We start from the raw sequence: 18,449 nt of genomic DNA, 5'->3' as shown, positions 1-18,449 counted from the left end.
GGGTGGTCACCCACAGCTTAGCGAGTGGCCAGGAGGCCGGGTTTTTTTAAAAAAGCGGCCGCTCTGATTCAGAGCGAGCGCTCGCTTTTTGCGAGTGGCTCTGAATCAGGCCCATAGTCCAGGCTATCGGCAATGCTATCTTGTAGATAGCAGCGCCGGTAATGACGGGCGCAGAGCATCCCTGTCTAACGGCCACACCACAATTAACACATGAGGGAGAAGTAGTATCAGCGCACTTAACATTAAGTATGCTGATACCGCTTTGGCGGTTCGTACATCTGGCCCAAGGTCACATACAGTGTCTCACTGAATGCATATATCATAGTGTATAATGTGCAAAAATATCTTACCTTTAAATACTCAGACTCGGGGATGATGATGTCCAAAGCCTGTGGTGAAATCAAGGTACCAAATTTCATATCAACCAAGGATCTTCCGGTAGCTAGAAAGCACAGGGTAGCCACCAGCCTCCCCTCAGCCGATATCGACCTCCTCATGTTGGTTTCCTGTCTCTGGATGACAGGGGCCACAAGGCGCAGCAACTCCTGAAACGTCACCTCGTCCATCCGCAAGAAATTCCGGTAGTAGTCCGGATTATTCTCACATATCTCCATCAACAGAGGCATGTGAGACATGGTATCCCTCTGCAGCAGCTACTCCATTGTCCAACAGGAGCGAGGCCTTCTCCTCCTCTCGGCCCTCTCCCTCTCAGACAAGATCACGACTCCTGCATAAGCCACCATCATTCGCTGGCGATTGGCATCCATGAGACTATAGCACATTAGATGTAGTTTGTTGAAGGCAAGCCAAAAACAAAGCCGAGCAAATTAGCAATGTAACAACGTTTGGCAGGTATAAAACAAACAAAACTAGCCACAGAGCCAGAAATGCAGAGTTTTAAAATGTCCCCGACCTTCTTATTCCCTCATGGTAGCCCATCCCAACATTCTTGACACATCTACCCAGTATACACCACTCGAGAACACTTGGTCCAATCATTGGCATTTTAATTCTTCATTATTTAAATACTGTCAGATATCATTCATCATAATTGAAATCGTTCATGATCATTGGTGAAATTGATAACATCATTTTGATAACATTGATAACGTTCATTTTAAAATAAAAAAAATCGTTCAGCTATATCGATGATTGAGCAAGTTGGACCGTGTGTATGCACCATTAGACCAGTGGCATATACGCAGTATCCCAACACCAGGACAAGGCTTGGATCGGGTAAATTATTGAAGTCCTGTGATAACGGAGGAGCTGGACATCCGGAAGCCAGGTAGCGCTGACTGAGCGTGGTGGAATCCACAAAAAATTGTATAAGCGTGCTTTAAGCACTTACAAGATATGCACATTGGGCCTGATTCAAAGACAGATGCGATTACGTATGCAGATCGAGTGATTGTTTGCCATTGCGCATGCATATAAGCCGCACTGTGCATGCCAGCGATTGCATTGTGATTACGGATGCACAGAGAAATCCATCGCAAAGTGATTGAGAGGTTGTCAGCATTTGGGTGTGTTAACAGGGGTGGTCAGAAATTAGCCCTTACAATCTCCTAAGCAGCATGATAGCTCTCTCCGTGTCTGGAGAGCTGCCAATCTGCGGCAGGTCAGACCTGCCGCAAGGGCAAGATGGCTGCTTGTTGTGCATCGATGTTACCAATATTACTAGGGATGTGCGCCGACCCCCGAGTTTTGGTTTTGGATCTGTATCTCCCTTGAAGTTTTGGATCTGGATTTGGTTGCAAAACGACCCTTGCATGTTTTGGATCTGTATATTCTTTAAAAATGTATAAAAACTAGAGATGAGCGGTTTCGGATCTCAGAGATCCGAACCCACCCGAATTTCGGGGTTCCAGGGCGATCCGAGCTCAGCCCGGGTCTCCCTGCCTGCCCCAGATCCCTGACCCGAGGCAAAACCTCGCGACCCCTCTGTCGAGTCATGAGGTTTTGTTTTGAGCGGGCTTAATGCTGATTGGCTGAGAGAGCCGTCTGTCACGGCTCTCAGCCAGTCAGCATTAAGCCCATTGAAAACAGCACAAAAGAGGAAAAGAAGAAGGCACCGTCATCCCCCACTGCATGACACAACCGGCACCCCCACTGGCAGCATCCCCCGCTGCCGACACCACCGCTGCTGACACTCCTGCACTGTACTGAGGACATCGTTAGCGACCCCCACACTGCCGACACTCCAACACTGAGGACACCACCAGCACCCCTGCACTGCCGACACAGTCAGCAAACCTGCACTGAGGACAACGCTGGCACCCCCGCTCTGCCGACACCGCCGGCACCCTGCATTGAGAACACCCCTGCACTGCCAACACAGTCAGCAAACCTGCAATGAAGACACCGCTGGCACCCTCGCTCTGCCGACACCGCCAGTACCCTTCACTGAGAACACTGCCAGCACTGCCATTCCATGTACTGAGGACACCGCCAGCAACCCCCGCACTGCCGATACAGCCAGCAAACCTGCACTAAAGATAACGCTGGCACCCCCGCACTGCCGACATCACCAGTACCCTTCACTGAGGACACTGCCAGCACCGCAGCACTGCCATTCCATGTACTGAGGACACCATCAGCAACCCCGCTATGCCGACACTGCTGTCACAGTAAGTGCACTATTGGTGTATCCAACCCACACTGTATAACATACTGTGGGCCTGATTCAGACCCGCTCGCTGTGCGCTTGCAAGCGGGTCGATGGTGGCCCAGTGCGCATACGCACGACGGAGCCGGCTCCGTCATGCGCATGCGCGAGACCCGGATAGCGACAGGAAAATCGTCACTCCGGGTCTCGTACCAAAGAGGGCGTGCTGTCGATGTTGAGTGACAGCACGCCCCCTTTGGTGGGCGGGCCGGGGGAGTGGCTGCCCAAACGGAGGCGTTCCCATGTGAACGTATCCATTTGGGGGCGGCCCCACTGACATCACGAGTGATGTCAGTGGGAGAGATTTCGGCTCTGTGAGAGTCGAAATCTTTCTGGGGCTTGCAGCTATGAGACCCTACCACAAGGGTCTCATCGCAAGCCCGATGGTCGTGATGGTCTTGACCATCGCGACCATCTTCCTGGCCGCTCGCTATAGCTGTGGTTGGTCACCCACAGTTATGCGAGTGGCCAGGAGGCCGCTCTAAAAAACAAGAAGGCTGGCCCTGATTCAGAGCGAGCGCTCTGTCAAAGCGTCCGGCTCTGAATCAGGACCTGTATCCGTGTTGGAAATTAGAAACTGAACTGCCACATGTTAGTGCCGCCCACTGTGTCACTTAGCTTAGTCCGCCAGCTAGCTGGATGCAGCCTTTTGGCCTAAATTAGATGGAGCAAATAATATTGTGAGGTGAGATTGGAAATTACTGGAAATAAATGTTATTGAGGTTAATTATACTGTAGGAACAAAAACAGGATCATTTGATATGATTTTAGCTGTTTTTATGATCTTTTTAAGAAAAAAATCCAGATCCAAAACCAAAACACGGAGGTATGGTTTTGGCAAAACCAATCCAGATCCAAAACCAGGGTAGATCAAAAACAGTGCTGGCAGTGTCCTCAGTGAAGGGTACTGGTGATGTCGGCAGTGCGGGGGTTACAGCGGTGTCTTTAGTGTAGGTTTGCTGGCTGTGTCGGCAGTGTGGGGGTGCCAGCGGTGTCTTAGTGCAGGTTTGCTGGCTGTGTCGGCAGTGTGGGGGTGCCAGCGGTGTCTTTAGTGCAGGTTTGCTGGCTTTGTCAGCAGTGCGGGGGTGCCAGCGGTGTCCTCATTGCAGGTTTGCGGACTGTGTCGGCAGTGCGGGGGTCGCTGGCAGTGTCCTCTACATGGAATGGCAGTGCTGGCAGTGTTCTCAGTGAAGGGTACCGGCAGTGTCGGCAGAGCGGGGGTGCCAGTGGTGTCTTAGTGCAGGTTTGCTGACTGTGTTGGCAGTGAAGGGGTGCTGGTGGTATCCTCAGTGTGGGAGTGTCGGCAGTGTGGGGGTCCCTAACGCTGTCCTTAGTACGTTGGGCAGCAGTGCAGGAGTAATAGTGAAGATGGGAGATCAGATCCAAGGCGATACAGACATACAATAAAAAATTATATTAATAATGGCACAGTCAAACCCCAATGTTGTCAGGTGACTCCTCCCTCATAAAGGTCAACTCCAAATGGGCGGAATATGAAAATATACAAAAAAAACTGAAAAAGGCAAAATGTGAAGTACAGCAAAAAATCTTTATACAAATAATTAAAGAATTAATCCCATGTAGAAATGGAGCAGTGTAACAACTGAAGAAAATCCAAAGGATAGAACCTCGCCACCACTAATGGAGGAGCTGGGCGTACCATGAACTCACATAAGTTTAGGAGTAGAAATGTATATAAAGGTATCTTTCCAAATAAGCGTACCCCAACTCACGTGGTAAAATAGAGGTGATCCACATATAAAGGTATCTTTAGATTTCTTAATCTGGTGGTCTCTTCAATCCAGTAAAATCTACATACTCAATTGGTCAAAGTGTAGAAATTTAAAAAAGGTCACTTTATTCCAAAATGATTAAAAAAGCACTAGGTACAATCAACAAGATCCCAGATATCCAACTCGGAGGAAACAATAAGTTCAAAAACAAGTATAAAGTCCGGACTTAAAACAGGTATCGGACTCACTTTATATCCTCCAGGTCAAATGTCCCGGTCTCTGTGACTGTCCTTAATGTCCACTAGTCTCAGCACCAACAACATTTCAATCTCCACAGGATCTTTATAAAGGTGTAGTGAGACGGTGGGTGGATGGTGCTATCTATCCTTCCTAACAGGAAGTGATGTAATAAAATCTTATCTAAAGTGCATGAAAGAAAGAAGCAAAAGGTTACCTTTATATATATTCATGGATATCACTACCATATATTGCGTCCAATAAAGGATCTAAAGTGCTAGTGCATAGAATAAGGTGGAAACAAGCTGGAACATAGCCACGGAGACACGGACCGGGAGTCCTGTGTTCCACAAGCGTTCCAGGACTTCCAGACATCACATGACCTGTAAGATATGGACCAGGAAGTCCTGCGTGTCACAAGCGTTCCACTGGCTCGTATGTGTTCTGGGGCTTCCGGGAGTCAGGTGGCCAGTGAGACGTGGACCAGGAGGTCCTGCGTGTCATAAGCATTCCACAAACAAATCAAATAGTGAGGGACGCAATGCGGAAGTCCTATATGTAATGTGTGCATCAAGTATACACACACATAAATCGGAATTCAGAAATAGCAAGTAGGTTATGGCCTGGGAATTAAGAATTAGGCACCAAATACTGCAAATCGGGCAGGTGGGATGCATAAAACCTCCAGAGGAACGGTTCCTTTTTAAAATGGGTTCCTAGATACCCTTATATATGGTTGGATAAATCCATAAAGTGCATATGCATAATAAAGGCAATTCAAACAAATAAATACATTCTGAATAAAATTACCAGCTTAAAATTCATTAATAGAGGTTCATCAATTTAAAAACCATTTTCATTCAAAATATGAATTGAGACCTTCAGGCATCATACTCTTCAATTTAAAAATCCTCTGCATTTCACACCTAGTCAAGTTTCCCTCCACATCTCGATCTCTCCAATTGGATTTAACATGTTGTATACGTATAAATTTCACAGTGTTTGAGGTAGAACACCTGTATCCGTATTTTCAGAGCTCTCTCTGTTCTACCTATATAGATTAAACCACAAGAACATTCTAGAAGGTATACAACATTCGTCGTATGACATGTTATAAAATCTTTAATTTTATAATTAAAACCTTTTGTAGTAAATCCAGTGATTTTGGACTCTTGTGAGGGGATATTTCTACATGCAATGCAAGTACCGCATCGGTGAAAGCCCTTCGATCTCACTGGATTGAAAGGTTCAAATGGCAAACTACTTTGTACCAATTGATTTTTAAGATTACTACCCTTCCTATATATGAACCTAGGATGTTTAGGTAGAATATCCTTCAAAATTGGGTCTCTTAATAGCAGATGCCAATGCTTTTTTATAATTTTTTCTTTTTCCTTATAATTGCGTTCAAAATTAGATAGAAACGCCCATTCTGAGATATCTTCCTTTTCTTTATGTCTTTTTAATCAATGTATCCGATCTACTGATATTATTTACTTCCTTTTCTGCTTTTTCTACCATATCTTTGGTGTATCTTTTAGGGAGAAATTTATTTTGCATGGTTTTTGTTTGTTCTTCATAGTGAATATTTTCGCTGCAGTTTCTTTTTAGTCTTAGGAGTTGTCCCTTTGGTATTCCTTTTAACCAATTCGGGTGGTGTTGACTGTCAAAGGGGATATAGCTATTGGAATCTGTCGGTTTTACATAGCCTTTTGTGTGGATAATACCATCCTTAATGTATAAGGTGAGGCTAAAAAATGGACCTCAAATTGGCTGATATTGAATGTAAGTATGATGTTTAAATTATTAGAGTTTAAGATCTTACAAAACTCCTTTAAGTCTTGTTCAGAACCCCTCCAAATAAATAAAATGTCATCTATGAATCTAAACCAGGACACCAAGTTCGCACCTGCCTGGGGGCCAGACCACACCGAGTCATGTTCCCACCGTGACATAAACAAGTTGTCATAGCTGGGTGTGAACTTGGTGCCCATAGCTATTCCTATCTTTTGAACATAATAGACCCCTTCAAAGAAAAAATTATTATTTTCAAGGATAAATTGAATTCCTTCTAAAATGAAATCAATCTTATCCCTAGTCATTTCCGTTTTTTCTAGATGCCATCTGACTGCTTCCAGACCATCTTGGTGGTTTATAATGGTGTATAGAGATGTAACATCTGCCGTTACCAAAAAAGTGTTGTCTTCCCATTTAATATTACTCAGTTTATTAATAGTATCCATTGTAACTTTTAAATGGGATTTACCTTTAATGACCAAGGGTTGCAGGAAGAAATCAATAATTTCAGAAAGGTTCGTGGTCAACCCTACTGAGCCCGAAATAATCGGACGTCCTAGAGGAGCCACCGGATTTTTGTGAACCTTTGGTAGGGTATAAATGGTTGGGGTTTTTGGATTCTAGATATTCAAGTAGTCATATTCTTTTTGGCTAATGTTTCCCTTTTCTCTATGTTTATCTAAGAATTTATAGTAATTCCCTTTAATTCTGGACGTGGGGTCATTCTTTAGTTTCAGATATGTTCCATCTTTATTTAACTGGGATATTATTTCCTTAACATATTCTGTCTTATCCTGGACAGTAATACCACCACCTTTGTCACATGGTTTAATCACAATACCAGTATAATTTTTTAGGGATTTGATGGCTTCTTTTTCCTTTATCGTAATATTAAACTTTATTTTGATTTTCATTGGAATTTTATATCTTCTATTACAGCTTTGGAAAAGCTATCAACCATAAATCCTTCTATATGAGCTGGATAGAAATTAGATTTCCTTCTAAATGTTGTTTCATTATTATCACTTGGTATAGCCTGGATCTCTGTATTATTCATAGCAAAAATATTTTTTAATGTTATTTTTCTAAAGATTTTATGTATATATGTGTTTGAAATGGGTCACTCTGTGATGTGGGGGCAAATTTAAGACCCTTTTTTAGAACTTTTTCTTCCTCTATTGATAAAGTTCTTGAACTTAAATTGAAAATTTTAACATCACTTTCTACTTGATCATTCGTTGGGATCTGAATGGAGTTTCTCTTTTTCTTTTTTCTTTTTCTTTTTGATCCACCCCTTTTACCTCTTTTATTTAAAACTGTGGGTTCCTTTGGTGGGTCCTAAAAAAGACTGGAAATCAGATTTGTATCTATGGAGAGGTTCATATCTATTGTACGTATCAACTCGTTGTCCTCTTTGATCTCTGTTGATCCTATAATTATTTCTGAAGGGTTTTTTAGGATAACTCCATCTAGGTTGTTCAAAAGGATCTTCAACTGGATGATTTAAAGTTCTATGGTTTTGATTATATACATTTCTATTCTTAGATACAGGGTAATTTTCATCTTCTGAAAATTCCATTATATCTTCCTCTTCAAAATGTACTCGTTGTTTAGTATTTTGTTCCCCTTTTGGAGAGAAGATCCTCTCTTTCACCTTTTTATCTTTTTACATTTTATAGCGGAATTATTAACTTCACCATTTCTACAGAATTCATGATCTCTTTTCAATTTACTTTGTTTTTTTTCCACTAAATCTTTTGTGTGTTTGTTTATTTTTAATTCTAGATCCTTATCTAGTATCACAAATTCTGGTAGTTGTTCAAAAGGTTGTGTTAGTATTTTTAGGACTTTCATTTTCTCATTAATGCCTATAAGTTTATCTTTTCTCTCTTTAATAATAAGATTAATAAGGGAGAAAAAGCAAATATCTAAAATTTTGCTCCATCCTCTTTTGAAGGTTTTACTTGAATCCTGAAAAGTGGGGAGTTTTTTAACTCTAAGGCCTTTGGGTATAATTTCATCCTCGAGATATTTCTCTAAGGTGGCTACTTCCCACCAGAGTGCATTTTACTTTAATAATAGCGAACCCAATTTGTTCAAAGCAGTTTCCAGATCCTCATCTGATGTCTCATCAATATCCCTACAACAATCCAGGTCAAAGGCTTCTTTAATGAATTCTTTTCTATTTTGTATGTGATTAAACATAATGCAGCCTAAATCCAACTAAATTGGGAAAGATCTAACAACAAACAAATGATAAGTTGAATCCTGGCACAGACAGAAACCGTGTCAGCCCAATCCTATTCCCCTCAAGCCATCCCAATAAGGCAAAAGGATATAGTAATAGTGAAGATGGGGGGGATCAGATCCAAGGCGATACAGACATACAATAAAAAATTATATTAATTTTAATCGTATGTGTTCTGGGGCTTCCGGGAGTCAGGTGACCAGTGAGACGCGGACCAGGAGGTCCTGCGTGTCATAAGCATTCCACATACAAATCAAATAGTGAGGGACACAAGGCGGAAGTCCTATATGTAATGTGTGCATCAAGTATACACACACATAAATCAGAAATGGCAAGTAGGTTATGGCCTGGGAATTAAGAATTAGGCACCATATACTGAAAATCGGGCAAGTGGGATGCATAAAACCTCCGGAGGAACAGTTCCCTTTTAAAATGAGTTCCTAGATACCCTTATATATGGTTGGATAAATCCATAAAGTACATATGCATAATAAAGGCAAATCAAACAAATAAATACATTCCAACTCATGAATAAAATTACCAGCTTAAAATTCATTAATAGAGGTTCATCAATTTAAAAACCATTTTAATTCAAAATATGAATTGAGACCTTCAGGCATCATACTCTTCAATTTAAAATCCACTGCATTTCACACCTAGCCAAGTTTCCCTCCACAGTGCAGGAGTGTTGGCAGTGGTGGTCTCAGCAGCGGGGGATGCTGCCAGTGCGGGTGCCGTCGGTGTCGGCAGCGGGGGGTGCCGGCGGTGTCAGGCGGCGGGGGATGGCGGGCGCCATCTTTTCCTCTTTTGTGCTGTTTTCAATGGGCGTAATGATGATTGGCTGAGAGCCGTGACAGACGGCTCTCTCAGCCAATCAGTGTTAAGCCCGCTCAAAACAAAACCTCGCGACTCGACAGAGGGGTCGCAAAGTTTTGCCTCGGGTCAGGGATCCGGGGCAGGCAGGGAGATCCGAGCTGCGCTCGGATCACCCCGGATCCCCGAAATTCGGTAGGGTTCAGATCTCTGGGATCCGACCCCGCTCATCTCTAATAAAAACAGCTAAAATCACATAATTTGGGACTTTTTTTTTGTTCCTGCAGTATTATTAACCTCAATAACGTTAATTTCCAGTAATTTCCAGTCAATGTTGACCACTTCACAGCTCACAATATTGTTCACCAACATATGCCAGAGGTAGCGGCACAAACACACGGCATTTATTTCTGTATACAAATGTTCACAAGTAGAAAACAATACAACACAGAAATTTACTACATTTACTAAGAAGAAAACAATACAACACAGAAATTTACTACATTTACTAAGAATCGCGCGTGGAATATCCTTGCTCAAAACAAGTAGTCGTAGTTAAGAAGCAGCACACAAAAAAACCTAAACCATGTGTAAATAGCAACAGCAGACATGACTGCCCCCTACACAAGTGCACATGCCTATTCTCAGTGCCCAATTTGTATTTCCCTCCTGGGGGTGCTGGGCCACTGATGACTGACACTCTGTGCCAAAGGAAGATTGGGATGGAAAACCAACCTGGGAAATTTCTGCAGCAGCCCTAAATGGGAAGAGGTGGAGTCTGGAATGGGAAGGGGGCAGATCTGATGGCATATCTAAATGGCTCTGATGGTATATAAGGGACATGTCGAGGAGAGAGAGAAAGAGCAAGAAGTGACAGGGAGAGATGGGGGTGGGAGAGAGAGAGAGATGACAGCTGTTTTTTTCTCACCATTTTTCAATGTACAGTCTCCTCTCCTCTATACAATAATAATGCCACATATTAGTGTGTGCTGGGAGCTGTGTTATTCCCAGTAAAGGATTTCCCCGCTAGACTACCAAAGCCGCTTAGGGCCCGGCGGGTCCCAGGGGGCCCACAGCATCCGTGGTACTTACATCGAAGCCTGCGACAATGAAGGGGCCGGCAGCCAGGCAGTAGTAGTACTAATAATGAGTCACACTGTCAGTGTCACTGACTCTTTATTACAGTATTCTGTGGCTGACCGCGGGGCTGGCTGCAAGGAAGGAGGAGGCAGTCTGGCTGGAGGAGAGGAGGTGGCTGGAAGAAAGGGCCCCTCCCTTTCTTATCCCTGCTCTAGCTGTCACTAGTGCTCTAGATCCAGCCCCTTCCCGAGCCCCGCCCCCTCCTGTCTGTATATTCTATAGTTACCAGTGGCATAACTACAGCCTCCACAGACCCCGCGGTGGCTTGGGGCATGGAGGTTTGTGGGACGCAGTGGCTTGGGGGCTGCAGATTCCATTAGGACTTGCCATCTGCATGAAATCTGCTGAAAATGTCCCTCCAAAAATGGCCACCGCCTAGGAGGAGACAGATGCTAGAGGTCCTACTGGATCTCTAGTGTCTGTTAGGCCAGCTCCGCCACCACAATGGGCCATGCACACTGTCTGTGTGCCTGGCACCTGGCTGCTTGTGAGGAGAAGAAGCCGAAGAGGAGCAGCATGCTTACAGAGGAGAGGAGCAGGTGGACGCCATGACCGAATCACCTGACTGAGGTACAGTGGTGTGGGTGGGGGCTCAACTACAGGGGGCATGGCATATGGGTTCAGCTACAGGGGCATGGCATATGGGCTCAGCTACAAGGGGAATGGCATTTGGGCTCAGTTACAGGGGACATGGCATATGGGCTCAACTACAGGGGGCATGGCATATGGGCTCAACTACAGGAGACATGGCATATGGGCTCAGCTACAGGGGGCACGGCATATGTGCTCAGCTACAGGGGGAATGGCATATGGGCTCAACTACAGGGGGCATAGCATGGGCTCAGCTACATGGGGCACAGCATATGGGCTCAGCTACAGGTGAAACGGCATATGGGCACAACTACTGGGGACACGGCATATGGGCACAACTACAGGGGACACGGTATATGGGCACAACTACAGGGGGCATTGCATAAGGGGCACTACTACAGGGGGCATTGCATAAGGGACACTGCTATAAGGGGCACTGCTACAGGGGGCCTGCATAATGGCCACTGCTACAGGTGGGCCTGCATAATGGGCACTGCTACAGGGGGCCTGCATAATGGGCACTACTACAGGGGGCATTGCATAAGGGGCACTACTACAGGGGGCATTGTATAAGGGGCACAACTACAGTAGGACTACTACAGGGGCACTGTATAAGGGGCACAGTGTGGCATAATTTGTTATAAGGGTATTACTGTGTGTCATTATTAGGGGTGAGCGGGTTCGGATTTCTGAAATCCGAACCCCCCCGAGCCCCCCCGATCCGAGTCCGATCCGAGTCAGGCTCGACTTTTCCCGCCTGACTCGGATTCTGAAATCGAGGCAAAACGTCATCTTCCCGCCTTCCGAGTCTCGCGGGTTTTGGATCCTATATAAGGTACCCACGTCGGCGCCATTTTCTCACTCAGCTGTGGACAGTGAAGAGGGAGGGTGGGAGTTAGGGCTGTGTAGTGTAGTGTAGTGCTGCTGTTGTCCACTACTTCAAAGTCCATAGGGGCTGGCTGTGTTGTGCTGTGCTGCTGTTGTTAATAGGGGCTGTGCCCACTACTTCAAAGTCCATAGGGGCTGGCTGGACTGTGTTGTGCAGTCAGTTCTCCATAGGGGCTGTGTCCACTCCAAAGTCCTGTGCAGTGTCCCAGTCCTAAAGAGGTGCTGTAGTGTTGTCCAGGGGGTGCTCTGTCCATCAGGGGTGCTCCCCCCAAGTGCTAAAAAAATAATATATTTTCTGTGTTTGTGAATTGTGTGCGCAGTAGCCGCACGTGCATCAACAAAGTAGTGCCAAGCGTGCGCCTGTGTCATAAGTAAAGGGCCGGCTGGCTTGACCGTTAAGGGTGCTGTAACCCCCGAAAGTACACTCCAGTCCAAACCAAAAAAAAAATTATTTTCTGTGTTTGTGAATTGTGTGCGCAGTAGCTGCACATGCATCAACAAAGTAGTGCCAAGCGTGCGCCTGTGTCATAAGTAAAGGGCCAGCTGGCTTGACCGTTAAGGGTGCTGTAACCCCTGAAAGTACACTCCAGTCCAAACCAAAAAAAAAATTATTTTCTGTGTTTGTGAATTGTGTGCGCAGTAGCCGCACGTGCATCAACAAAGTAGTGCCAAGCGTGCGCCTGTGTCATAAGTAAAGGGCCGGCTGGCTTGACCGTTAAGGGTGCTCTAACCCCCGAAAGTACACTCCAGTCCAAACCAAAAAAAAAATTATTTTCTGTGTTTGTGAATTGTGTGCGCAGTAGCCGCACGTGCATCAACAAAGTAGTGCCAAGCGTGCGCCTGTGTCATAAGTAAAGGGCCGGCTGGCTTGACCGTTAAAGGGTGCTGTAACCCCCAAAGTACACTCCAGTCCAAACCAAAAAAAAAATTATTTTCTGTGTTTGTGAATTGTGTGCGCAGTAGCCGCATGTGCATCAACAAAGTAGTGCCAAGCGTGCGCCTGTGTCATAAGTAAAGGGCCAGCTGGCTTGACCGTTAAAGGGTGCTGTAACCCCCAAAGTACACTCCAGTCCAAACCAAAAAAAAATGTATTTTCTGTGTTTGTGAATTGTGTGCGCAGTAGCCGCACGTGCATCAACAAAGTAGTGCCAAGCGTGCGCCTGTGTCATAAGTAAAGGGCCGGCTGGCTTGACCGTTAAAGGGTGCTGTAACCCCCGAAAGTACACTCCAGTCCAAACCAAAAAAAAAATTATTTTCTGTGTTTGTGAATTGTGTGCGCAGTAGCCGCACGTGCATCAACAAAGTAGTGCCAAGCGTGCGCCTGTGTCATAAGTAAAGGGCCGGCTGGCTTGACCGTTAAAGGGTGCTGTAACCCCCAAAGTACACTCCAGTCCAAACCGAAAAAAAATTATTTTCTGTGTTTGTGAATTGTGTGCGCAGTAGCCGCACGTGCATCAACAAAGTAGTGCCAAGTGTGCGCCTGTGTCATAAGTAAAGGGCCGGCTGGCTTGACCGTTAAAGGGTGCTGTAACCCCCGAAAGTACACTCCAGTCCAAACCAAAAAAAAAATTATTTTCTGTGTTTGTGAATTGTGTGCGCAGTAGCCGCACGTGCATCAACAAAGTAGTGCCAAGCGTGCGCCTGTGTCATAAGTAAAGGGCCGGCTGGCTTGACCGTTAAAGGGTTCTGTAACCCCCAAAGTACACTCCAAACCAAAAAAATATATATTTTCTGTGTTTGTGACTTGTGTGCACTGTGGCTGCACGTGCATCAACAAAGGAGCAGCGCCAAGCGTGCGCCTGTGTCCCATAAGTAAAGAGCCAGCTGGCTCATTTCTTAAAGGGTGGTGTAACCCACAAAGTGCACTACTCTCCAGCAAAAATAAAAAAATATTTTCTGTGTTTGTGTGCGCTTTAGCCGCACGTATATATATCAATATAAGATAAATGGAGGACCAAACTTTCTCTGATAAAAATAAAATAGGGAAAGATCAAGAACCACTTCCTACTAGTGCTGTTGCTGCTGCTGGGAGTTGTTCATCATCCCAGAGAGGAAGTAGGAACATCACTACTTTTACTAAACAATTGACCCTCCAACAGTCCCTAGCGATGAGGATGAAGTACGACAGCAGTCATCCTGAAGCAAAACGTATAACTGAGGCCTTGACTGCTATGTTGGTGTTAGACGTGCGTCCGGTATCCGACATTAGTGCAGTGGGATTTAGACAATTGATGGAGGTAGTGTGTCCTCGGTTCCAAATCCCGTCTAGATTCCACCTGCATCCTCAAAGCAGCAGCGACAAGCGTGCGTCTGTCTGTTAAAGGGTGGTGACACCCTCAAAGTGTGCTACACAAACAATTAAAATATTGTTCTTTTTTTTTCTGTCTTTGTGAAATGTGTGGGCTGTAGCCGCACCTGCATCCTTAAAGCAGCAGCGACAAGCGTGCGTCTGTCTGTTAAAGGGTGGTGACACCCTCAAAGTGTGCTACACAAACAATTAAAATATTGTTCTTTTTTTTTCTGTCTTTGTGAATTGTGTGGGCTGTAGCCGCACTTGCATCCTCAAAGCAGCAGCGACAAGCGTGCGTCTGTCTGTTAAAGGGTGTTGTAACTCTCAAAGTGCTCCAAAAAATCAAAAAATTTTTTTTAATGTGTTTGTGACTTGTGTGCGATGTAGCCACACTTGCATCCTCAAAGCAGCAGCGACAAGCGTGCGTCTGTCTGTTAAAGGGTGGTGACACCCTCAAAGTGTGCTACACAAACAATAAAAATATTCTTCTTCTTTTTTCTGTCTTTGTGAATTGTGTGGGCTGTAGCCGCACCTGCATCCTTAAAGCAGCAGCGACAAGCGTGCGTCTGTCTGTTAAAGGGTGGTGACACCCTCAAAGTGTGCTCCACAAACAATTAAAATATTGTTCTTTTTTTTTCGGTCTTTGTGAAATGTGTGGGCTGTATCCGCACCTGCATCCTTAAAGCAGCAGCGACAAGCGTGCGTCTGTCTGTTAAAGGGTGGTGACACCCTCAAAGTGTGCTACACAAACAATAAAAATATTCTTCTTCTTTTATCTGTCTATGTGAATTGTGTGGGCTGTAGCCGCACCTGCATCCTTAAAGCAGCAGCGACAAGCGTGCGTCTGTCTGTTAAAGGGTGGTGACACCCTCAAAGTGTTCTACACAAACAATTAAAATATTGTTCTTTTTTTCGGTCTTTGTGAAATGTGTGGGCTGTAGCCGCACCTGCATCCTTAAAGCAGCAGCGACAAGCGTGCGTCTGTCTGTTAAAGGGTGGTGTAACTCTCAAAGTGCTCCAAAAAATAAAAAACTATTTTTTTTATGTGTTTGTGACTTGTGTGCGATGTAGCCGCACTTGCATCCTCAAAGCAGCAACGACAAGCGTGCGTCTGTCTGTTAAAGGGTGGTGACACCCTCAAAGTGTGCTACACAAACAATAAAAATATTGTTCTTTTTTCTGTCTTTGTGAATTGTGTGGGCTATAGCCGCACCTGCATCCTTAAAGCAGCAGCGACAAGCGTGCGTCTGTCTGTTAAAGGGTGGTGACACCCTCAAAGTGTGCTACACAAACAATTAAAATATTGTTCTTTTTTTTCGGTCTTTGTGAAATGTGTGGGCTGTAGCCGCACCTGCATCCTTAAAGCAGCAGCGACAAGCGTGCATCTGTCTGTTAAAGGGTGGTGACACCCTCAAAGTGTGCTACACAAAGAATAAAAATATTCTTCTTCTTTTTTCTGTCTTTGTGAATTGTGTGGGCTGTAGCCGCACTTGCATCCTCAAAGCAGCAGCGACAAGCGTGCGTCTGTCTGTTAGAGGGTGGTGTAACCCTCAAAGTGTGCTCCACAAACAATAAAAATATTCTTTTTTTTTTTCTGTCTTTGTGAATTGTGTGGGCTGTAGCCGCACTTGAATCCTCAAAGCAGCAGTGACAAGCGTGCGTCTGTCTGTTAAAGGATTACATCGGTGACAGCATCCAAGTAGGCATGTCAGACAGTCCGTACCTGTACTGGCAGGAAAAAGAAGCAATTTGGAGGTCCCTGTACAAACTGGCTCTATTTTACCTGAGTTGCCCCCCCTCCAGTGTGTACTCCGAAAGAGTGTTTAGTGCAGCCGGGAACCTTGTTAGCGAAAGGCGTAGGAGGTTGCTTCCACAAAATGTGGAGAAGTTGATGTTCATAAAATGAATGATCAACTCTTCCAGGGAGACCAGCCTCCAGAACGTACAGAGGGACCTGTGGTTCCAGCAGGGACGAATTAATACTCTGTGAGGATGAGGATGTACATAACACTGAAGAGGGTGAGGAATCTGTGGATGAGGAGGATGAGGACGACTTCTTGCCTCCGTAGAGCCAGTTTGTGCAGGGACAGATTAATTGCCAGCTTGTTTTGTGGGGGCCCAAACGAACCAATCATTTCAGCCACAGTTGTGTGGCAGACCCTGGCGCTGAAATGATTGGTTTGTTAAAGTGTGCATGTCCTGTTTATACAACATAAGGGTGGGTGGGAGGGCCCAAGGACAATTCCATCTTGCACCTCTTTTTTTTCTTTGCATTATGTACAGTTTGGGGCCTAGTTTTTCAATGCCATCCTGTCTGCCACTGCAGTTTCACGCCTAGATGGGTCACGTGTTTGTGCCGCCCACTCGTGTCGCTTAGCATAGTCATCCAGCTACCTTGGTGCAACCTTTTGGACATAAAAACACTATTGTGAGGTGTGAGGTATTCAGAATAGACTGGAAATGAGTGGAAATTAAGGTTATTGAGGTTAATAATAGCATAGGAGCAGAAAAACCTACAAATTCTGTGATTTTAGCTGTTTTTATGCTTTTTTTAAAAAAAATACAGATCCAAAACACAAAACCCAGAACCCAAAACACGGAAGGGTGGTTTTGGCAAAACCAATCCAGATCCAAAACACGAAGAAAGATCCAGATCCAAAACCAAAACACAAAACACGAAAAGTGGCCGGTGCACACCCCTAGTCATTATGTGTTATATGTGGCATTATTTTGTGGCATAATGTGTAAGGGCATTACGGTGTGGCATAATGTGTTATAAAGGGCAGTACTTATTATGTGTCTAAGGGACATTACTGTGTCATGGAACTACATAGCTTAAACATCATCTTTGGGTGTGTTTGTTTTATGGCCGGGGGGGCGTCTGAAACTTTTTTGGCATGGGGGAGCAAAATTTATAGTTACGCCACTGATAATCACCCTCCTATCCCTGAACGATACCTGAGACCCTGCCCCCTAACACAGAGACCCTGCCCCTTCCTTTCCAGTCTAGCCCTGTGTCTCTCCTTGAGTTTTTTCCTGTGCCTTGAAGACCAGCAGGGACCACACAGATCCAGAGGTAAGTGCCAGTGTCATCTAGGGGAGTGGTATATGTATGTCATGGCGAGGGGTGTATTTTTTTGGGGGGGTTGTAATGTATTTTAATACTGACTGTGGTGGGGACGGTGTATTAATGTAGTGTGTGTGAGAGGTGTATTCATTTTCTGTGTGTAAGAGGTGCAATCATTATCTGTGTTATAACTTATATGTGGGTCACCGATGTTCTTTAGATTATGTGGCACTCACTGCGACACTCTCTGCATTATATAGTGCATACTGCAGCTCTTTGCATTATATAGTGCTTAATGGGACGCTCTCTGTATTATATGGTGGTCACTGTGATGCTCTCTGCATTACTAGGCAGTCTTTGTGATGTTCTCTGCATTATATGGCGCTCACTGCGACGCTCTCTGCATTACTAGACAGTCTTTGTGATGTTCTCTGCATTATATGGCACTCAGGGCCTGATTCAGAGCCGGATGCTCTGACCAGAGCGCTCGCTCTGAATCAGGGCCCTCCTACCCAATATTGGAGCAGCCTTTTGGATGCTCGCATAGCTGTGGGTTACCACCCACAGCTTATGCGAGCGTCCATGATGATGGTCGCGATGGTCAAGGCCATCGCGACCATCGGGCTTGCGACGAGACCCTTGCGGCAGGGTCTCGTTGCCGCAAGCCCTGGAGTGATTTGGGCTCTATCAGAGCCAAAATCACTCCCACTGACATCACTAGTGATGTCAGTGGGGCCGGACCCAGATGGTAGGTGTTCCCATGGGAACGCCTCCATCTGGGCAGCCATGCCCCCGGCACGCCCACCAAAGGGGGCGTGCTGTCACTCACCATCGATAGCATGCCCCCTTTGGTGCGAGACCCCGAGCAACGGCTTCCCTGTCGCTCGCTGGGTCTCGCACATGCGCACAACGGAGCAGCCTCCGTCGTGCGCATGCGCATTTGGGTACCATCGACCTGCTTGCGAGCGTCCTGTGCT

Source organism: Taudactylus pleione, unplaced genomic scaffold, assembly GCF_031769625.1.
Source record: "Taudactylus pleione unplaced genomic scaffold, aTauple2 ptg000352l, whole genome shotgun sequence".
In the NCBI taxonomy this organism is placed as follows: Eukaryota; Metazoa; Chordata; class Amphibia; order Anura; family Myobatrachidae; genus Taudactylus; species Taudactylus pleione.
This window is presented reverse-complemented; position numbering follows the sequence as displayed.